Below are 25,141 nucleotides of genomic sequence, written 5' to 3'. Positions count from 1 at the left end.
ATTTCCCAAATAAATAAAATGGGATTTTCAATCATTTTAAGAAATAAATTTTTCATCTATTCTAATGTTTTTTTGTATGCTTTAATTTTTCAATAACATATTAAGTAGAGTTAATAAACCATCTAATAAATTGTTAAGGGTTTTTTCAAGCAAAAAAAAATTTTAAGATCATTTTACAATAAAAAAAAAAAAAAAAATTATGAAGTTATCTTAAAAATTTTTTTTTATCTCAAAAAGCCTTTAAAAAATTTTTCTGAAACCGTGAAATATCTCATTTTATTTTTTTCAATTAGCAATTAAAATGTGACATATGGATTCGTATTCCTGTTTAAATAGCTTACCATTTATGTTGAAGGAGACAAGGAAAAGACTTGTTTTAATTGCAAGATTTGAGGAAATTTTCAAGACTATAATAAACTACAAAAATCACAAGACCATTTTACTAAATTCACATTTCAAATTCAACACCTTTTGGTAAATTAATCAATTAAACGTTATTTTCCTGTACTGTACTTACATAAATAAATAAAAAGTTTCAGCAGGAAATGTAACAGCAGTGGATAATACTCGATTACTTTTTATACCTTTGAAAAATACAATAAGGTGTGTAAATCAACACATATAATGTATATAACACCAAAACAATGGCCTACCGAAATCAAATATTTTATCTTGAGATGTGCCACTGCATCAACTTATTTAAAAAAAAAAAAAAAAAAACCATAAGTATACTTGTGCGTGAGTTTAAAGTTTTACGAAATTCGAATAATTACAAATAAAAAAAAAAAAGTACGCTTGTTAACTATACGTAAGATATTTTTATAGGCAATAAAAACATTTTTTTTTCATCTTACTAAATTTGGTGCAATTACTGTTTTTGGTGCTATTATAACACGTCTGTAAAATTTGAATAGCCCTTAATGTAGACTGGGAGAATAACAATAAAAAAAAACGAAATTTAAATAAATACAAGCCAGAAATTCTTCAAAATGGCAAAAAGATATTGGTAACCGTATAAAACTCGTCAATATTAGAGTTTGAAATGCGTGAAATGATCGTTTGCAAATGAAATGCGTAAAAAAAAAAGATGAAGTACGACAACGCCAACAGAATAAAAGTACAAGTGTGATTAATCAATTTGTTGACAAATAACTGTTTTCAATAATAAAATGCGATTATAAATCTTAATAAATAGTTTGAAATAACTTTCTTTGAACTCAACAATGTATTTTCAATAAGCTAAATTTTGTTATCTTAGCTGCACAGATAGAACTGACGTTACTTTTACAAAGAAAGCAACTATTGCGAATGCAAAAAAAACAAAATGAGCAAAAAGCCCACGAAGTCACAAAGTAGGTGGAATCGACCTTTGCAAAGCGGTAAGAGAGAGTAGGATGGAGTCGAAGAAGAAGAGGATCTTCGTTGGTAGGTATTGGTATCTCTGGAAAGGATCGTCGATGATCTCGAAGATATATTGCGATCCGTTCTCTTAGCTATGGCCGGAGCCAGGTAAACTTTCCATAGATTCGTATCTCGCCAACCTCCCTTTTTTTTACCTATATGCTATTCTTACCTGAGAACCGATCATTCTTTCTTTTTTTTTTTTTTTTTTTTTTTTTTTTTTTCCCGTAGGGTTTCTTTAAAAGGTAGAAAAAATTTGACCGACCGATAATGAATGATTAATTTTGGAAGCCTCTCTAATTGCCCAACTATTTCAATGTTTTTCGGTGAAGTATGGCTTTCCAAGACATATTCGAGAAAATAGTTACGAAGTTTGAAATAGTTCTTTTATCTATTTCATAGCTATATATTTTAGATACACGAAAACTAAAATAAACGCGTTGGACGCCAAGTGAACCTAAAGATTCGTTAAAAAACAAGGTTCGAAATGACTGTCACTTCTTAGTTCTCAGATCAAATACACTGAAAGAAAAAAAAGAAAAAAAAATTACTGCGCTAGAATGGTAATCTGGTGTCATTGCGTCGTCTAGGGACTGTTTACTTTTTCCAATCTATAATTTTTACCTTTCCAGACAGTAATTTCTATTGTACAATCAGTAAAAATCACTGTACTTACAGCAAAAATTACTATTCTGAACACTAAAAATGATTGTACAAATAGTAAAAAGTCTCTAGACGACCGAACACTACCAGATTACCATTCTAGCACAGTATTTTTTTATTTAATTTTTTTCTTCTCACTATATACCAAAGTGAATATAGTTTGTCATTAAAATAAAATGACTACGATTTCGAGCCCAAATGCATTACATTTTTTATGCTTTGAACTTGTTGAAGTTGATCACTTGTATTTCGAAATATAGAGATAATGTTATATTTATGTCGATTCAAGTTATCAGGACTATTAACTCTTTGATAGTACAAAGTTATTTTCGGTGAAACAATTTACACTAATTTGTAGTGATGTTTAAGAATCGATTAATGAACTACATTTTATTTTTTAGTCAGTAGCATTTTAATCTATTGGTCTCGAGTTCATTAATCCTTATTTACCAATGATAAGATAACGTACACTCGAGGCACTTTATATCTGTCGGAACGATTGGTCTACATACGGTCAATGATGTCCTGTAACGTATAATATAACAAAGACGTACTGTCACTTAACAGGTAATTTTTCATCGTTCCGACAAATATAAAGTGCCTCGAGTGTACATAACAACAAACTCAACCTACTTTCAAACACACCGGTCAGAAGTCCATCATTTTCAAACATAAACTGATAATAATAAATTTTGTAGCTAAGTACTTGTAAACGAAAATTATACCAATATTTGTAATTATTCGCGTAAAGGACACTTCACATGGATTGCGTGTAGAATTATTATACATCGTATTGTTCATGATAATGTATAAAGATAATTTAACGAAAATGTATTGTTTATTGAGTACATATTTTTTGCGCTGCCCAAGACTAATGAAAATCGTATTACTGTCTTGTTTTATATCGAAAAATCAAGACAAGACAACATGTCAACTCATTCATCAGACTGTTGGGACATACTCAATGACTACACAATATTTCTCTCAAGGAAACGTGAATTCTAAATTATTGTTTTATAAGTACAGCACGCATTGCGGCCAATATTTCTCAAATTTCTTATAGGATCCATTTTATGTATAGCTCATCTGTTTGAGTACTCGTTTCGTAACTTTCCTCCTTCATTTCTTATCATTTTTACAACATCTGTACGTCTCTACACTTTACATGCTTCTAAACATGCAGTATAGCAATTATACTTCAATACACCTAAATTTGTGGCCATTTTACAATAAAAATACGTACAGAATAGCATCCAAAGACCCATAACCATAATAGTAATATGCAGTACACTTGGATGTCACAGAATAGAGACTCCTCGGATGAAACCAATGTCTCAACAAGTCTTTATTTGAGGAATCTCGGAGATTGACATGTAGACTCAAATTCTTTATAGACTGTTCAAGATGGCAGCAAAACAGAGGAAAAGTCTCGTTTCATTTTGTTTCGCAGCATCCACAATTTATTCCCGAAAACCCAAGATGCCTCCACATCCCGAACGACATAGATATCTGTTTCCAAGCTCCGGGTAACAATGTATTATTGTCATAATCAAATTCACGTATCCCGTACAGGTGACGCAAGTATTATGACATGGACGGAATTTCGCAAAAGGACAAGCGAGTAAGTGCAAGAGCATCAAAGTAGAGATGATGGAGGAAGGAGGGGAAGCTGTCGCGATCACGCGTGCGTGAAAAGAGTACCGCGGAAAGACGAGAGGCCGCTCTCGGTTCGTTCGCGGGGGGGCAGCGCAAACTCGATCGACCGGTCGCGAAAAGAGCGAAGGAGACAGAGGTACATATACGTATATATGTATGTATACATGGGTGAAGTGAGCTGCTGCCGTTGCACCAATGGGCCCTCCTTGCAAGCATTGAACTTCCTGCACAAGGTGAGTGCGCCGCCGCCACCGAGGTTTTCTATATGCATCTCGGGCGCACCACCCTCTACCGCGATAATATATATACACGTGTATAGGTGTATATACATAACAATGTTATCAGCCACCACCGCACCATCGTACACTAGCTTTTTCTCTGGATCCTCGGGCGCGAATCTGGCTTTTGCGGGACGCGTTGGTTGGTTGGTGCGATTTGTTGATCATACTGTCGGAGGATCAATGGGTGTGTAGTACCTATATAGGGTGGAGGCGAGGAGTCATATGAAATGGACTTACTGTGACACTTTTTATATGTGGATGATTTTACACTTTTTTTAATGTGCACTCATGATTTACACACGTGAAAGGTGTTGTTCTCGCATATTTCGTGTGTGTGTAAATGACAAGTACCAACTTATAATGTGTAAACTTACCCACATAAAAGTGAGCAAAAAGTGTTATGCGGATTGAAATAACACGCTTCGATTTGCACATGAACCACCTCTGATTTGTACCAATGCCTGCATGTGCAAGTTGCGGTGACATCTATACGTTCCTCGAGACGACGTTTCGTGGGTCTACGACGCAACTTGACTTACCGAAGGGAAAAATCACGCGAAAATACATAAATGGATGGTTGATTCGTTTGACATCGAGACAGCAAAAAATTATGACACTGTCACGGACGTAAATTACGTCAAGTTAAATGGGTTGTGCACGTGAAAGATGATTGATATTGGATCGTGGCCGTCCATCGTGTATTTGCGATTGGAAATCAATGCGCGAAAATTCTTCCAAATGTGCTGTTATGGCAGTTTTTATTCATACATATGTATATATAATCCATCCCACATTGATAAAAATACCAAATTCTTCCACAACTATATAATATATCGGGTATTGAATAAAGTATATATTAGTAGTGCTGACGGAGAGGGAAGTTTCTTGCGACTCGAGTCGAATACCAATACCGAAATTGACATGATAAATAAGCTACAATTTTAAATCGTTACAGTTAATTCATTTGTAATATCCAAAGAAGCTGCTTCGTTGGTCGATACGCCATTACAGTGAGGGAAAAAAAAGTGGGAGAGTCAATTGTAAGTGCACTTGCATACTGTCCATATACCAACCATCTTGCATGCCTCAAAAAATCGAGGGCGATAAAACCAGTGACAATGAACAACGAGCATAAGTACGGATACCAGAAGAGAAACAAAAAAAGCAACGAAACATTGTTACGTATACGAGCATGTCTTGCGCGGAGGGTCGAAATAGGGCCGTATAGAATATGTTCGAGAGCACAGAGGGGTTGGGGCGGAAAAGGGCGTTGGAATGCGGAATAAGGCGCGCGGGGCGACAAAATGTCTGCGGCACACGCACTGAAACGCGCGTGTACAAAGTGCCCACGGAGACATAGAGAGCCGAGAGAGAAAGAGAGAAGGAGAAAAAGCTCCTCGCGCGTTATGCTCCCGTGATGAGAGCCGATGCACGCAACGCGTAAAACTTCTCCCTCCCTCCCCCGTTCGGGCCGACTCCCACTTTTTGTGTGCGTACACGTGCGTGTTAATGGGCGCCCTACTGTTTAATACTTACCTATACCACGTGTGTGTGTTATTGGATGACGCGCGAATTCACGCTTATCATCTTCCATCCTCGCACTTGGAGATCGATTTGTGCTGGTGTAATTTTATTTCGGTTTGGATGGAGTGTTCTATTTTTTTTTTTCTTTTTTTTTTTTCTTTCGAGAGAGCTATTAAAATGTAGGAAACGTGCCGAGATTATTGGAATTCGAGTGGAATCGTTATCGACTTCCGATCACGTATTTTTGATAAAAAAAAAAAAAAATAATCATCAAAAACAGTGTTATGTAGATCGTGGAAAATTTTTTAAATGATGGCTACGTAAATTTTAATTTTGATTGTCATGTTATTGATGTGGTTTGGTTAGAACAAGTTTACGTACTGATTTTGAGTTGCAATTTTGAAAATCTGTATCTTTGAAAATTTTTCTGTAAAAAACGTTACGTACTCAATAAACCTGGAGGGGGGAGGGGGTACACATTTTTACTAGCACTATTTTCTAGTTTTTTTTTTTTTTTTTCTTTCGAGCAATTTTTAACAGAAGGTGCATACATTCCTTAAAATGATCCGTTTTTTATACGTATAACGTACTTTCTGATTTACTGAAAGATAAAAAATTGATTTGGAGAGAAGTACATCGAGAAATTAAAAAAGGTTTTTTTACAATGATGATCTCCTTTCAGCATTTTATACTCGAAGTATTCGACAGTTAACAGTAAAAAGGAAAAATTAGCCTACGCGTGATTTCACTTAGTTTACATAGCTGTACCTGACATTTTTTTTAACGTAAAATTACATCGATACTGAACAGTTTGGAGGGTAAACAATATTTTTTTCGACGTCTTGGAAAATCCCGGGATTTGATAGATACATAAATTTAATTTTGTGTAATCTTCTGAGTTTCTTATCGATAAATGCGACCTTGTTTCACTTGACGGCAAGCTTCAACTTCAAGTTTCTTTCTTTGATTCTAGACGGAAAATACTACTTCAATTTTACAAACGTGTTTCTACCATTGAATACTGTACATCTTCTGAGTTTAATTCCGATGATAAAAATTATGATGCCCTATGGAACCACCCAATTTTTTTCTCAATCAATCATCCAATTTTTTTTTCTTTCACGCTACTAATTCTCGTGAAACATTATTTCTTCAAACACTTGTCAATCTTTGACTATATATAGTGTTATATTATCATATTGGTATCACTTAGTGATGTGAAATAAATTAGTTTTATGATGTTCGACGAAAAACAGACTTCAAATTTCGAATCGAATTTTGGTGACAAACAATGATTCAGATTAATTTTGAATCTTGTTCTAAATGATCACTGTATCAAATCACAAAATTTTAATATTGACGTAATTATGGGCGATACAAATAAAAAAATAGTGAAAACGTGCGTAGTTTCATGTATGAATTTCACGAATGTTTTTTCTGATATGTACACGTATAAATGAAAATTTATTTTACCCAAACGTATTTTTCACGAGGAAAGTGTTATATTAGGATAAAAACCACGATTTGTTTTGAAAATACAGCATTATCAGAAGCCTTGTTATTTTTTATATTAATTTTTTTTGTGGACCACATAATACAATTGTTCTTACGAATAGATGTGCATAATAATAATAAAAAAAAAAAAATTACCTTTCAATAATACACTACACATGTGTTGATGCTAGTAAACCTCCAGTAAAAGCACTTTTACCGAACAAATTGTAATTTTCCTTACAAAATATTCAACTTTGACCATTTTTTCTCAATAACTTAAAACACCCATTGTTCTGCAAAATAGAATAGTAAAAGAGCACGTACTGTTCAAAGTGAAAAATTTACAAAAGCTATTTATAGGTATCTGCGCACAACACTATAAGAATATGATCATTCGTCACTGTGCTCATAATCCAAAGTCAAGATTACCATTCATCGTGATCTTTGGCTCTTGTACAAGTATTACGCCCTACTAAGACACGCCTTGCTGACAAAACATCGATCTTTTTGCCACCGATACCAGAGTTTGCGCAATCGGTTGGACATGATTATACAGACTGCAAAAACCATGGCGAATCAAATTTTCGACATGTCGACGGTACAGCGATGGCGTTGCCGCAATCGTTGGCCGATTGCGAAACTTTCGTTTCTCTCGCTCGCGCTCGTTTGCGCCAATACCAAAGTCATCTACCGATTCGTCATCGGTTCGTAACTTGGGATTGCGCTATTTATTCTTCTATAAAGTTTTTCCTTGCAAAGAAGTTTGAGAAAGTGTTCAGGGTATACTTTTTTCGTGTTCAAGAGCTACAGTTGTATACCCGCGGTATGGGGTGCAATATGATTCTTGCGTATATGTTTTGGCAGGTGCATCATGTTGAAGCGAAAATAATGTCACTGATTACTCGAACTTATTGTTTTTTTTTTTTTTTTTTTTTTTTTTGTGTTTTACAATTTTATCTGATGCAACGAGCATTACATCAATACATTGCCGAATAGTGACTCAAGTTGTTTGGATGACCAAATATGGTGTGATTAAGTTGGTACGAACAAATAACTCACGTGATCTCATCAATTGAGGATCAACAGGATTTTTTGAGTCCTTTGTTCTTTATTTATAGTGTATGTAAGGAAATACTTGTGAATAAATAAAAAAAATCGACCTCATCACTATCATCGACCAATGGTACAATCAAAGTGCACCTTGATTAATTATCTCTGATAAACATCTAACTTCGAATGTTACTTTGTGTACATATTTTTCACCACAAATCTGACTAATCTAGTGATGCTGCTAAAAATGGCATAGGAAATTGTGACGTGAGTCTCGTTCCCAAGTTGAGACACCGACGTGTAAAAAGACGATAACCGCAATCCCCCAACCCTAAAAATTCCTCCCTTCGTTACCTGCAATCGCAATGAGACGTCATAACCAGACAGATCGAAGCTCACCCGATTATCCAATTTCCGTGGCGGTAAAATTAGACCAACCCGACCGGGGGTAAGGGGGGAGGCAGGTGCACCCTGGAAGCGAAATCTAAAAATGGCGCCTCTCGCTCCTTCGATTAGCCCCTGCTCACACCAGCCCCCCCCAACCCGTTGCACCTCGGCAAACTCGATCCGTCTCAATTCGATACCTACCAAAGATCTCTGCGCGTCCACGTAACGCAACGAGCAACGAAATACCCGTGCGCGCATCATCCATCAATCCTCCGGCGAGCCGGTGCACCCTCGTGTATACTTATGTATAGACGGCGGGGCCAAAAAAACTGAAAAATGGCGCGCACGATGCGCTTGGTCTGCCATCCGCGTCAGAGTCGGCACCTCCGAAACGTAGAGAAAGAGAGAAAGGAACAACACGGAGTGTCGTTACAAAAGAAGACGGAGATGGTGAGATGACGAGGGGGGAAGCCTCTCGAAGCGAACGAAAAAAGAAAAGAAAAAAAAAAAAAAAAGGAGGACGAGAGCGAGCCAACTCATGCGCAAAGGGACGCGACGGAGCCCTTGTTTGTATGTATATATATACAGGGGCCGAAGAGAAAATGAACGAGAGGCCGTGTATAGGTACATACTCACAGATGGGAGGGGGGTGCTATACTCAGCTTCATATTCTGCTTTAAAGCGAGAGGAGGAGATGAGCCACGCAGGCAAAGGTCGGAGCTCAGAGACACACCTACCTCGGTCACACATACATATTATATACATATATACATACGTATATTTTTGCGCGTGTGTACGCGTGCACTTTGTGTTATACATTATTCAGGCTCGTATATATACATATATATGTATATATGTAGTAACCCCCTCGCGAATTGTACCTATGTATATATATATTTTTTACGTACGCGGCTTAAAACCAAACACGGGCAATCGGTATCAGAATGTGTGCGTGTATCGGAGAGAAAGAGATGAAACGGGACGATCCGAGAGGAGGGGGTCCAATCATCGAATCAGTAAATCGTAACACGTGACGTAACAGCTATATACGTATACATGCACATTTTGCGGATCGGCTCCTCTTTCTCTTTTCAATCGAGCACATTATATAGCTATACGCGCATAACCATGACGTGTATTACACGTCACACATGCATACACAAACGCATATAAAATATTATGCAGCTCACATCCATGTCACGTGATCGCCATACGTCGTGTGTGTTTGTCAGTGAATGAACAAAAGAGAGCCTATATATATATATAGGTACATATGTGTGACAAGACGTATGTGTCGCGACGTCGCGAGTTGGAGAAGGGACACGAGTGCGTTGGTGGCGGAATAGAGGGTATAGATAGAGAGAGAGAAGGGGTGGGGGTGGCTTGTTGGCCTTTTATTTATGGGCGCGTAAAGTAAGAGAGAAAGAGAGAGAAAAATAAAGGTGTTACGTATATTGTATAGGCGGGTGGTGTTACCTGTATGTATATGTAAGCGGATGTATTCTCGGCGCGTTTAACTGATGGCAAGTTAGCGAATCAGTGTAAAATTGACGAGCTGACCCTAGGTTATTTTTGCGAGAATGTTCCTTGTGTCATTTTTTTTATTTTCATCTTCTTCCTATACTTACCTATAAATTCTTTACAGTCTCTATTTTTATTTTGTGTATACCCTTGCACATGTGAGTTAATTTTTTTTTTTTTTTTTTTTTTTCTCACTGACTGAGTTTTGATCCGAAAACTTACCGTTAAAAAAATGAAACTTTATAAAATAAAAAAAAAAAAGGTTGTTTTTTTGTTTTTATCACATGATATCGTCTGACCTCACCAACTCGTGTATCTCGATAATATATTTCAGTACTATTTATTTCTCTCTGGCAACATTTGTGAATTCTTTTATACGTCTATCACAAAAATTAGGGAGGCGGACGATATCTCTGCCTTATAATATCTCTAAACAGAACGTAATAAAATTTCTGAGGTAAGTTGTCATTGTTTATTCACGTAATGCTGATGGCATTCAATGAAAATGCACAACATTTATGGACTTGATTTTTTTTTGCTGTGTTAAACTTTTGTTTTTATCTAGTTTGTAAAATGATTATTGCATGTTGATTCAATTAAATAAATAATTTTATTCGGCGTAAAAGTTTCGGTGAGCCAAATCTAAGCATTACAATTTCGTAGCAACACATTATCGTATGGTTCTTTTATACTTGATAACTTGGCACTATCGTATAACAGAGCCTTGAAAAAACAAATGAAACGATACAATATGATTATTCATACGGTCCTAGTGAAGATAATTGAGTATTTATGTGTCGTAAAAAATATTATTCGTCGGTGCATCATTAAGGTTTGATAAAAAATTCTAATAATTAAAGCAATCAGCACACAACAAAGAGATATTGTTATTCTATCATTGGTGCATTTTTTTACTAATTAGTGTATTATAGTGGCTATTACTATACGATATATTTATAGTCATTAGAGACGAGGATGGAGATAATTATACAAAAGAGATTTTACATTCCTCAAAAAAAAAAAAAAAAAAAAAATCAACTGACTGGATCGTCGTGTGGATTTTCATACTAACTAATGACGAATAGACAACCAATCGCAACCTAATCATTGGTACAAAATAGACAAGGGGTATTGGTATGAGTGCGTTGTCGCACGATTGGCGTAGAAATAGATAACTTTAAAAAACGTTTATCTAAACATTAATGACACTTGTGTATCGTGTGCACAGCAAAATTAGTCAAAGCTTTTGGGGCCTACACGTTTTGCCGTAATGAACTGAAAAAAAGTTTCATGTTTTTACTCTCTAAATTTGTATGTAGGTATACTGACAATGGAGGTGAACTTACTGATATATACTTTTGAAGTGACCTGGTTTTCTTGCTCGAAAATTCATTTATACAAGCTTCGTTTAATTATACCGATGTAACCTCATTTCATCAAACATCAGATCTAACACATCAAATTTACGGATATGTGGTTGCATAAATACACTTGACCATAGATATTTCGGAAAAAATGAACAAACGGAAAAATTACAAAAAAAAAAGAGGCACCACACAAATATTACTAATCATTATTTATACGTAATTCTGTACCACAAAGTATATTTATACCTATAATCAGGTGTTTTTTGCATTATTTTACGAGAGCAACCCTCTGTACACACATATATAGGTATAACGAGCTTCAGCGCCTCGTTAGATCCCAGCTCGGAACAACCCCTCTATCGGAAACGTTTCGGGTAAGTGAAAAAAAAAGCCTATATAGCGCGTGTTTCCGTGATTGCTCGAAAACTGATGTTTGATTTTCTTGGTGTATATATATATATATATATATATATATATATATATATAACGTTGGAGTGACGATCGATCGGTGCAAAAAAGCCTACACCATGGACGCCAAGGAAATAAAGGAGATAGACACTAAGAAATACACTCGCAAAGAGCAGCAGTATACGCGACAAGGAGGGGGGGGGGTAGTCATGCCGAAACAAAAGAAACCGAGGATGAGGGCGGAATCGGCTGGAAAAGAGGCGTGAGAGGCATCATCCCCCAACCCGACACGGATTGAGAAAACCAAACGGGGTAACGGCAAAGCTTGGGGGCAAAATCATATATGTATATATATATGTATGCGTACAAGGAGGAAGTAGGTACAGTCGTCGTGGCAGGGGAGGCCTCGCAGTGGCGCGCAACTGTGTGTGTATACGTGGTTCTCTCGTTTCGCACACACACACGTTACATCACGTGTATATCAAGGGGTTGGAGGAGGACTCTCGAGCGAGGATGTAGGACGTATATAGGCAACACGAGACGAGAAAGAGGGTGGGTGCTCTCACGTAAGTGCTCCATCCGAAGCGAGTGAGGTATAGGTAGGGGCGCTCGGAAAACCAATCGTCGCGCGCTGGTGTTCTACTACCGCTCCCGGCGAATCCCTAAATGCCTGCAGCAGCAGTAGGGTTAGAGTTAATGTAGTGGTAGTAGGTGATGGTGGTGGTGGCGAATATGAAACAGTGGTAGTACTGGTAGTGGTAACGGTAGCTCTGTCGTTCTCTGTCTGACTTTAAAGCGGACGTCTTGGTCTCCTGTCTTCCTTTTTAATGCACATGTATGGAAGGAAGGGCGCATGCGTACACCCTCTTCGCACCCCCACGAGCCTTTTGATTTTAACCCACCCGGATTCGCGACACTCGCACAGTGTCGCACACCCATGCATAAATTATACACACAGGTACACCCATGTCTATACATATACAACAGCTGCGAGAATAGCTCGGTACGTCCGCGTGTTTGAGCTTTCAGGGCGATTATGCATATTTGTACGCATACACAATTATACATGTGTGTAAATTCATACACACACATTGATGTAATTGTGTGTGGGTTTGCGCGCGTGTGCGTATAAATATGTATGCGCGCGTAACTCGCGAGAGTACGACTACGGCCTATTGACATGCCCCCCTTGGCTCCCCCCGAGCAAGAAAAGCAGGAGGGGGGCACACACACACATGTACATACACGTATAGAAGATCGCGAGGGGATATTAATGAACGTCGCCGTCCCTTTTTATTCTTTGCCTCCTGTTCCATACCTCGACGACAGTAGGTTCGATATATGTATATGCCCTCGTGTACACATACGCACATAGATAGGGGGACTGACGCAAGCTATAGTGTAACATCGGCTTGAAAATCCAGCCAGCAGCACGCGCTTACTTACACACATGCAAGAGCAGAGGATGGAGAATTGGAGATGTATAAGTATAGATGTGTATAGGGAATCGAGAGACACACACAGCTTCGCGAGTCGTGGGGCACTCGCGGCTTATGATGCGCATGCGCTCTAGCGAGCATGGTGCAGAAAAGGTGGAGTGAAGGGGCAGAAGGGAGGCAGCATTAAAAAGGCCTCCAATTCCGCGAGCCTTGGATCGGCCGGCGACGCGAACCTCGAATCATTAATCGGTCGCCCCGGCAACCCCGACCGTCCGAGTCCATTGGTCGAGGCTGGCTGCTTCCCCCCACCCCCTTCGCACACACAACACACCCGTCAAAACCATATACCCACTACACAACCCCTCCTCACCGCCGCCCCTTTGCCGTGCGTGTATAGCTTTCGCAGTTGCCCCCATGCATGTTGTGTATGCGTGGTATGTGCGTACACACGTACGTTGCACACACAGGCCACCGCACCAATACCACGAGCTGGCCAACTGAACCGCAGACGCGATGTTCTGATGTGTTCCCCCCTTTCTCATCTGCGTGCGTTCGTTCGTTCGTTCGTTTGCTCGAGGCCACTTATAGCCTCTTTCTATCCGATGCTCGACCAGGGGCTCCGATAATATTACACGTCCATATTATATATTCTACAGCTGGTACGATGGTGGCTATTGTACATATACACATCAGCATTTTTGTAATACATGTATACACCTATGGATTGCCTGTGTGGGCGTGAGGTTTGATTCACCAATACCAAAGATGGATGTAAATGTATACAACCGAGCGAGCTTTCTGTTCTGCGCTTGATGCAGTTTTCGAACGCTTGGAGCTGGGAGTGATACGGACAGTTTAATCATAGTATCAGACCCGTATCTATATGTATACAGCAGAGGCACAGCGAGTCTGACAGCCTGTACTTGTGTGGCTATGATGTAATATACCTACATTCACACTACAAAGTTACCTCCATTGAGTCGTTACAACAAAAAAATCTTTAAAAAATGGCTACAAGAATGCCTAAAAAGGCAGTGAAAGTTTTTGCGACGCTCATATAGGATTAGCGCCGTCGTGTAAAAAGCAGTTCGTATGAATAATACTTAAATGTTTGCTTCTCTCGTTGTATACATTAGTCTTACTTGTTGGAAAAGGCAAAGCCGGCCGTGTATACCACGCAGCACGATGGGTCGAACCATCAGTTGGTTAGGTAGGGATTCCCACCTCATTTATACATCTTAAATGTATACATATATGCGTTACACACGTATAATACGTGCTAAAAATATACAAGAGGAACAAGCAGGGGGGTGGAAGGGGGCTGAAGAAGAATATATTTATAAGAAGATAGAGGATGCAAAGAGAAAGAAGGGAGATATAGAGTGAGAGTATATGGCTGCATGGGTCGTCGACGCCGTCGAGGAGTATAAGTATTATATGGAGTAGAAAAGAGAAGCTATAGCGTCGCATTTCGGTGGGGGGCTACAGCGCTCTGGGGGCTTTCGTTTCACGTCTGCGATTCTGCGCGTGTGTATCCAGTATCTGTGTAAGTTCTGTGCGCGCTATTCTACACCTACATGGGCGTATATAGAATGCCACGATATATATAATAATACACAGCATTGTATACAACTGCTCTCTCTCTCTCTCTTTTCTTTCTCCTTTTACTCTCTTTCTTCCGACTCTGGGGATCTGAACGTACACATACACACAGATACGCATACACATACAAGTTTCTGCATTTTAGAACCAGCCTGTATGCCTCAGACGAGCAGTTTTATATCTTCGACCTTACATCAGGGCTGTGTATGTATAGGCTTCGGTAACCGAGGAAAAGTCCCCCTTACAAGGAGAGAAAGGAAATGAGCTTTTCTTTCCCAACCAACAACGTATTTTTTCTTGTTTCATTTTTTGGTATAATTTCGAACAAGTATAGATATCTTCCCCCGAGAAAAAAAAAAAACAAATCACATGACGAGACAGCAGGATAGACCGAAACGAAGTTCGCTCCCCAAAGCGCGTGCCTACTAACTTCAAACGGTACATCGGCTTTAAGCTCGGGGAAATGAAGTTACGTGGGCACATAAATATAGTACATTATACACAGCAGCAGCAGCAGCAGCAACAGCAATCTCCATCCACCACCTTTTTGGTAAATAACGTAAGACTTTCGTTTTGTACATCTTATTTTTCGCTGTTTCTCCCTTTACGCGGAAAATGGGGAAGAAAAGTACAAAACCGGAAGGGAAAGCTAAATTGCTTGCGAATTCGCGAAAGCGCATGACTGCTGCGTGCATAATTATGTGTGTCTACCATTTTATATATATTTATAGAGGCTGGGGTGTACCACCAGCTGACATTATGTTGTACGTATATGGTACTGTTGCGTGTATATGTATATAGCTAACTCGGAACGAACAGCAGCGGAGCGCCAGTATACAGCACACGGTGCCAAGTCGGACAAACGAAGGGAGAATCGGTGAAGGAAAAAAAAAAGGAAAGAAAATGAGAGGAGAGAAAAGAGGACCTTATCACATCTCGGGCGCTGTAACAATAGCCTCAGAGACACCGCACTTGTGTAATAAATATAATATGTGTTGGAAAAATAAAAATGGGGGGAAAGGGGGGTACACTCAGTGGAACTCTGATCTGTCCCGAACCCTATTTCGGAACTATGGCGTGAAGTACTGTTCAATAATAGGGTCCAAGACAGATCAGAGTTCCACTGAGTGTACCTATAACGAATCAGTCGATGTATGGTATATATGTATATTGAAAGCACCATCGTCAAAGGTGGAGGGATCATCTCCTCCCTAAAAATCTCTCTCGACAGTTGCTCCGTATGTGCGTGAGATGTATGTATTATGTACTCCTGTATGGGTGTATAACATATAACGTGGAGCCTAAATCCCATGCAAGCCCCGTAAGGCGAATACATCACGCACGCATATGCATATATATAGGTCCTCTACGCGTGTATAAATATACGTATACGTTCCGCTTGTTTCTCATCGCGTGCATATAGAATCCCTGATTTTTCTGTACACGCATACACACGCACACCCACACACACCTAGCTCTCTCCAAGTGTATTATGAGAGTGAAGAGAAAGACGAGCCTCCTCTGAATATAAGACGGGAGTCGTTTTGTAAAGCGCACACACTCGCTGTATGTATAAGCTCGAGAGGAACTTTTAGCTTTTGCACTCCCTCTCTAATTTTTTTCTTTTTTTTTTTTTCGCGAAAGGAGAGTGCCTTGAAGGAACAAGAAGATGAGAAGGAGGAGGGCGTCCCAACAGGAAAAAGGAGGCCTCTCTTTGTGCAAAAAGCGCGAATTTTTTCGTGTCGGAAGCTCATAGCTCGGAGATATGGGAAGATGAAGGAGACGAAGAAGGATTAGCGGGGTTTTCGGTGAATTCCACCGACGAGACCTCCCCATACATGTATATATATACATACCCTTCCGCTTCCAGCATTGCTTTTTTCCCCCTATCATCTCTGTCTTCTTTATACACGTATGTAAGTATAGTTATAATGTTCTTTTTCGTGTGTGGCTCGTGAAGTTTTTTTCCTTCTCACAGCAGGGCTCTCCCACTGTTATTGAAGTTATGCCCCCCCCCCCTTTACTCAACCCTCCGATTTTATTATATAAAATACGTATATGAACCCATTGTATACAATTTTACCAATCAACTTTGGCCTAAAACGACATAGTTATACCATTTGCAAGTACGAAAATGTTCTAAGCAATGAAAATAAAGCCCACCGTAACCCCGGGCACCCCGATTCGCCCTATTCCTCGTTCAAAATCTCTCATTTATATTTTCTGAACCCAGAATCATCTTCCCCTCCCCCCCCCCTCTTTTTTTCACTCCCATCATATCAAAATTTCTCTCCATCTCTCTATAGCTTTCTCCGCTGCTATGATATTGCTACATGCACATTGTACACCCGCGTATACACACATATATATATATGTACCTATAAATGTATACACGAAGAGGCCTATTATATGTAAGCTCGCGGGTTATCTTTCCCCTTATCTATCTTTCACCCGAGCAACACATCTTTCCGTCCTCCTTTCGCCTCCTTCTACACCCAACACCCTTCTCTCGCTCGCTCTTCCAGTTTCTATGTAATACCATACACACGGACACATATACGCAGTCTCATCGGCGGAGCCGGCTGCTGGGCTGCCTTCTCGTCTTTCTCTCTCGATCCTTCGAGCCCAGTTGCGCCACTCTTGTGTTGGTGAGCCCCCACACATACATCCACATCCACGATTGCTTTTGTGTGTGTGTTGGTGGGTGTCCGTGTAATGGTGTGGGTGACCAACACGTACAGCCGAGCCGACGAGAGGAGAGTATAGGCCCCCTCGGAAATATAAAATGTCGCAGCAGCTCTCTGCAGCAGTCGCCATTGGAGGAAAATGTTATTTGCCAAAGATGCGTATATGTGCGCGTTTAAATGCACACACTATCCCATACATCCGCGCGGAGCCCCAAAAGCGGTGATGGTGAGTGGTGGGTAGCCCTCGCCTCTGTTTGCGCTCGTCCGTCCGTCCAAGTGTGTGTGTGTGTGTACCCACACATGGTCCGTATAAGTAAAATGTAGGTGTGTGTGCACGTATACGGTGCGTGTCGGTCGGTCTCCGGGTGGGGCGGAAACGCCGCTTCGAGACATCAGCTGGTAGCATCATCAGGGACGTAGCGAGAGCTCGTGGCTCTTCACCCGTCTTTTTTTCGAGAGGTTTATATCGTACGAGTGTATAATATGTGTGTGCTCCAAATTCCACTTTCTCTCTTTTGGATTTCTTGCTCGATACGTAATATATACACGCGACAATTTTTTTTTTTTTTCCATGCATGCACGTGTGTTTTTGGGTGGTTTTTTTCCATTGCTTGGGGTGGGTTTAGGGCAAACGTAAGGGGAGTCTTGGAACGGATGACCGGTTTTTTTTTTTTTGTATTTTTTTTTTTTTGGGTGGGTTGGGACAGCGATTAAAGTTAGGAACTGGAGAGATTTCTTTTGGGTGCATTTCTGGCATTTGGCGTTTCGAGTATATGGGGAGAGTTGCTACAGCGATTTTTTCAATTTTTTAGTTTGACGAACCTATCAAAATCGACACTATACACATAATTTTATTGTATAATATACTTATGCTTTTGACAGAAATTAAGTGTGGATCGCACATTTTTAAGAATTTTTACAAAGTCCTTGTTTTATATGTAATCGTGAGCTGACATACCTGTATAAGAAAATTCTCGTTTCGACCAATTTTAAGGGTTAAAATAAAGTGTAGGTCTTTATTAGAAAGTATTTTTCAGTTTTTAATTTTCAAACAAATTCATGTGTTTCAGAATGAAATGCAAGTGTACTGATTATTTTAAAAAGTGTACCAAACAATCAATTATATAAACTCATAGAATTTAACATTTTACAATTATGTCGATAATTGACACGTGCACAAAATATCAAGGTTTATATTAAGAGCCGAAATATTAGTATCATGTTTGCCAATATCTCGTGATTATAAATAACACAGTTGAAATAAAAATCAAATTTGAAGAAATTTCAAGTAGGTAGATGTAAGGAAACAAGTGAGGAAACTGTTGAGTATTACAATGTTATTATCTTTTTATTGTAGGTGTAAGAGGCCCTTCCTACATATTGAACAGTTCAACCCATAAATGTAGAAATGAAAAATATAATAATGTAATGTATGTAAGAGTTATGTTATTCTTCTAAAACATTATTTAGCAGTATATATATATATCCTATGAAATGTATGATTATTCATTTTATCATGCCAAATTTGTATATGATTCGACTATTTTACATTGCTTATGTATGTAACCAACTTTGAGTAATGTACAAGACTAGTGGTCATAAAGAATTAAAAAAGATAAAGAGGAGCTATGGGAAGATAGAAAAAAGTTAAGGAATATTACCTTAAAAACAATAAAAGATGGTATATTGAGTTTATAACAGAAAACGAAATATTAGGAAGATTTAAAAATAGGAAAAAACTTTTTTGATAAATTTTGTAAATTTGATAAATCATTTGAAATAAAGTGTCCAAAATAGAATAAAGATTAATACAATCAAACAAAATTACAGTATTTAAGAGAAGTGGAGTATGAGAAAAAGACAAAGAATAATTTTTTATAAAATATAAATATATCAAATATTGTATAAAATCTAAACTTATGAAATATAATCATAAAATATAAATTTTTAATAAATATATAAAAGACTGATGAAATAGGTAAAGGACTATTATGAATGAGTGATAGGAAAATGCTGATTTATTTGAAGTAAAATCGTCAATTTGATAAAGGTAGTAACGTAAGAGATGTGTAAATGCAGAATAATCGAATGACAAAGGATTTACACACCAATAAATGAAAAGTGCGCAAAAGAACAGAAGAAAGCTTAGGGCGTAATTTTCAAAAGGTAAGACATTAAAAGAAATAGAGAAAAAAGACGCAGTAGGAAAAAAACACTAAATAAAAAATATGAATGTATTTTGAGAAGGTAATTATCAAGTGAAATAATAGTTTCAGGTATTTGTAATTTTTATTTCAACTGTACACTAAGTATAAAAAAAAAAAAAAAAAAAAAAAAACCAAGATAATTTCAACTCAAGACCAAGACAATACTTGTTTACTTAATATTTACATGAATAAAACAATATTTTTTTTAGTTTCAGTTGGGATGAGATACATGGAAGAGGCCTCAAAATTTTGAAAAAAAACTATGAGTCATTTAAAAATATATGGTCCTAGTATCGAGACCTTTCCCTGTTATCGGTGGTATATAAGTTACAATTACATAAAGAAATTGGTATAATAACACACATAAACACGTCTTATTTAATGATAAATAAATTAAAAGATCAACTTTATAAAAAAACATTATTTGCTTACATTTGCTCACATCCTTATCACGTAATACTATCATTAAGAACTTCGACAATAGGGCCAGCCATTTCAATAGATTTATGAAAACGATTATTAAAAGTTTTAAGATCTAGCAGAATCAACAGTGATTTTAAAATAAAAATACAATTACCGATATCAACAATTTCCATCCAACTCGATTGGTGAGCCGTGAAGGTACAACATTTTTTAGATTGACCGGACACTCACTGCATGTTGAAGTATTCGTCTTGTGAAATACGACAAGCATCAGGTAAAAATCGTACTATGCACGCAGGTAAGATAAACAAGCATGATAATGTGAATTAGTTGAAAACAAGCAGCAGGGAAATACAATAACTTTTAAAAGACAAAGCTGCGTCTTACTGTGATTCAGTGTAAAATGATCAAATTAAGAGAAAACGATCGATGAAAGTGTCTAAACTATACCATTCAATACATTTTTTTAATGCTCATGACCATCAAGCTCAACGATGGCTAACGAAAGTTCCAGACGTAGCTGTTTACGGAAACATAACCTAATACACACGTGACTATCCGATGGTTGCTTCAACTATATTGTTTGCCAATAGACAGGATGAATATTATATTCATGCAGAGTCATTGTTTAGTGAAACACATTATGAAAACACTAATTTTTTCAAGGGAAAGTTTGTTACTTTCTCTCCAGTGCACTACTAATTGCTTTACCTCGTTATCGGTTACATTAGTATGAAATATGGTAAATCATCGACTGTACAGTAAAAGTTTTCTCCACCTAAGTTATCATTGACGTAGAATGAGATACGTTTTGGCCAAAGCACTATTTTTTCATAATTCTTGTTAAAAATAAACAACAAACGATACACGATATTAAAGCTTGTGCAATCATGAACAGACTAGCACTTCAGAGCCCACTTTAAACTATCCACGATTTGATGAAAAAAAGTCAGCTAAAAACAAATATTGCAGTGCAGCGCATTATCATTAAATTGCTTCTCAAATTTTTTTACATGTATTCTTGGAAGGTTACTGCATAGTGCAGTATTAAACAGTTTTGGATTTTCAAATGTGCATAACGGTCTTTAGTCCATTAAAATTTTCATTTTCAGGTTAGTTTTTTTCCGAGAACACCATACAACTTATTGATCTGAGACAAAAACCTTCAGATACTATAGAGTATGATGAACCTCTGTACATTTTTTAGTCCTAAGTCATTGAGTATTTTTTGATTATTGGCGATTTGAACTTTACTTGTCGATAAGAGCCCTAGATGGGTACAGAGATGCGCAAGGGCCCCCTTAAATTCCACAAGTCTTCAGTCAACAAAGTATATTGTTTTCGGAAATTGTTTTTTTCATTATCTAAATTTTTTAATTATACATCGAACATCAGCATTAAGTATCAGAAAAACTTCAGGGACAGCGATGCTATGAAACAGACATTTGTTTCGGCTCATATCACGACCATGGAAAGGTTTTTTCAGAAATCAGTGAATGTGAGTTTTTATTGCTTCTTTTTAGCAGAAAAAATAACAGGATTTATATTGGATGAGTAAAAATTCGTGTTCTGCATCGTGTAGGAAAAATAGTTTTCTTGTAAAATACATTCTAGAATTTAAATACAATTGATTAGATTAAATCTCACTAACACATCATAGCAGACTATCTTTTGAAGAGCCGCGTATAGCTATGCTACCAACGCTATCGAAACAACAGATATTTACGCTTCTTTTAAATTTACAATCGAGCAGTGAAAAAAACGTATGTCGTGGCACACAAGGTAGAATTATTGTAATTTGTAAATCAGCTTCATAAATTTATTACGACATAGATATTGACTGATTTTATTATACACAAAAAATGTATGAACGCAGATCTACTTGGGTTACCATTCTTGTTGCTGGAAAGTCAAAGTTTTTTTTGGCCCTGCAGACCCAAAGTACTTTTCTCTGCAACCTTTGGATGCAAAGTATGTCCCGAGGGTGATACTTTGCGCGAGCTTTGCGTCCTAGGTAAGAAAGGTAGGTATAATGGCCTCGGAGCCGAAGCCTTGGGTTACAAAATACAACATTCATTATTACACAAATTTTCAGAAAACGTGATGTATTTTGTTAAACCGACGCAAGATGTATTAACTATTAAAACGTTTTGAGCATAAGCCAAAGTACCTCAAAATTCGGACAAAGTTTGTTTAAAAGTATAGGCTTTTTGAATATTGTGTCTCTAGTTTTTGTGCACGAGTAATATGCTTGTTTTTCTGAAAATAAACCTCAAATCATTATTAAAATCAGTTCAGATAATATTTGTGTCGAGTAATTTAATTGTAGCTACTTCGTCGTAAATCCTAAAAAGGAATATAATCATCAGAAATACTTTTCATTTTTCACTTGAAATATGATAACGATAATATCTACTTCTTCCATGCATTTAGTTTATTCCTAATACTTATAATTAATACCAAAAATAATATGCAGCAAATAAAGTTGAAATGTCCGCGAAAGACGAAACATTGACACTCGTCTGATTTTTGAAGTGACACGATGGTATCACTTACAGACATGGATGCAGATTACATCCATTTTGCACACGATAATGTTTTCTCTAAAAATATTTGCTTCTTTTTTAAAAACTGCCAGCTTTTTACTCTACATCGTAGAAATTTTCACTGTTAGCAAAGATAATTTTTAGATGTACCCGAGCGCTCAAAAAAAATTTGTTGGCTCAAAAAATTTATACTTCAATTTCCTTTGAACTGCCATTACTGTCGAATTAAGCTGTAGCGTGAGTTCATAATGTACCTATTAGTGTAAAACGTTTACTTAAGATATCGATACTATTTAAAACTAATAGACATGAAGTTCCATCAGTCGTGAAGTAACACCAACTTCGGTGTTCATTATATACTTCGTTTCGTTTGTGGTAGTAACGCCGACGATTGCTGGAAAGTTCCACAGTCAAATGATAGTGGCTGTGATAATTTTACATAGATACTTAAGACATTACTGACCAATACCGTATTGTACACGTATGCTGGACAACACTATATAAATGCGGAAGGAGTACCGGCGCACACAGTACTGTTCGCGTTGCGTATAAACTGTACCCAACTCACCTTGTTATTAACTTCAACTTCATAATTCATTATTGCTCCGTTGCAATTACCGGTAACTTGTTACCTCTATCGGCGTTACACCAGCTACTATATAAAGATACTTGTTCGTTTAATTTCAACAAGCTCCAGTGATTAGTAAGTGTATTTTAATTTATTAAGAATAACACGTAAGTTGACGTTTGTTGTTACAAAAGACAGAGAATACGGGGAGTCTTGAAACTCTTTCTTCTTATACCTTCTATTCACATTTATAAGATAACTTTAAAGAAATTTCGACATTTTGGAAGGTTGGGCGGTTTTGTTATCTAGACTTGTACACAAAATGGGATTTTTGCAATGAGAGGAGATATCTCATAAAATTTATTTTTTTCGCACATGTACATTCTATTTTAATATTATCACGTATAGTATAATATTTACCCAATTTTAATATATAGCACGTAAAGTTTTGTTCTCACCAGTACAAGTTTGGAACTGCATATCGCCCTTTTAACTAGATTTTTACAATAAAATTACATTATCAAGGGCCAACATTTTTCTTCCGACGATGCTTCCAGGAACATGTACACGAGCCTAAATTGTTTGCTATAGAGGTTAGAAGTGGCAAGATCGGCCATGTTGGTCCTCCTAACCTAAATACAAGCGATTTTACTTACCTGTGCAAACTGTTTTTTACGTTTAAATATAGAAGTTTCGAGATTAATATGGAATTATACTACTAAAATTCAAGATTAAATCAGAATTTGAGCGAATTTCATCGAATTTCATTGCTTTGAAGAGAAACAGAGACACGAAGCATTAAGGCTATCTCAGCGATATCGTGGAAAAAAAGCTTACAAATCTTTTTTTTTTTTTCATCTGGAGATTTTTTATTTCAAAATAAAATTTCATTTATTAAGATATAAACGCATCCCATCTTAAAATCATAATAAAACCAAATGTACTGTTATAGAGAATTCATATTATGTTCTATCATACATTCAAAAGAAATTATCATCAGCTAGATTTTCTATAATTCTGATCATTTGCTCGTCCAATACGTCTACATAGAGATGCAAAATCACCAAAACCATGTCTCCATTTTCGGTTTCAATCAGCTTGGAAAATTATACTCGTTACATTTAATAATTTGAATTAAAAGTGATAACAATTTTGGACAAAAACAAACAAGGACCCAAAAATAGCCTGTTGTGAAAACAAACAGGAAATTTTGTGAAAAACAGCATTCATTACAAAAATGATCAATTATAATACCAAAAAAAAAAGCGTGGGTAGTAAAAAACAGGAAAAAATTAAAAGTACGGAATATTTTCTGTACAAACAAAGAAATCGTAAAAATGTAAGCTTTAAAACGAGATTTTGATTCGAACATAGAGAGAAGAAAAATAAAAAAGGAAAAACCACAAAAAGAGCAAAATCAAGAATTATCCTTGCCTACAACGACTATAGGAACTCAATAAATCGGGGAAAAGCCTCCACCTAAATTCCCTTTTGCCTAGTAGCCATATACGCCCCTGTTCCATATATCTCCTACGCTCCCTGCACATAGCACAGTCAGCAGCAACAGCAGCTTACACCCCAATCCACTTCCCCTCCACCTCCACTCTCCGGCCAGTCCGGCCGAACAACATTCTGCATTCTCCTCTCCCTACCGGCCACCAATACAAATGCCCCCGAACACCACACGCACGTACCTTGTATTATACGCTCGACTGCTATCGCCGCCATTCATTAGCCCCCACCACCCGAGAGTCAAGCTTCTCTGGCGTTGGCTGAGCTCCAGTCCGACGATCCCGTTATGGGCGCATGCGCCCCCTAAACTTCGGTCCCCCCACTCCTCCGGGCGCCATGTTTGCGCGCTTGCGCGGGATCAGGGAGGGGCCGCTTCGGCGCAGAGGAAATCGAGGGAGACCCCGC

General features: G+C 37.6%; 1 protein-coding gene across 1 annotated transcript in view; it reads right to left on the bottom strand.

Moving 5' to 3' along the window:
• The window catches only part of D2hgdh (D-2-hydroxyglutaric acid dehydrogenase), a 60,824-nt gene that overhangs the window by 22,419 nt on the left and 13,264 nt on the right, over nt 1–25,141 (bottom strand). The window lies entirely within an intron of this gene.

This window comes from Copidosoma floridanum, unplaced genomic scaffold (genome assembly GCF_036245765.1).
Source record: "Copidosoma floridanum isolate Cflo_tuat_1 unplaced genomic scaffold, Cflo_Japanese_pri ptg000014l, whole genome shotgun sequence".
NCBI lineage: Eukaryota > Metazoa > Arthropoda > Insecta > Hymenoptera > Encyrtidae > Copidosoma > Copidosoma floridanum.
This window is presented reverse-complemented; position numbering and strand designations above follow the sequence as displayed.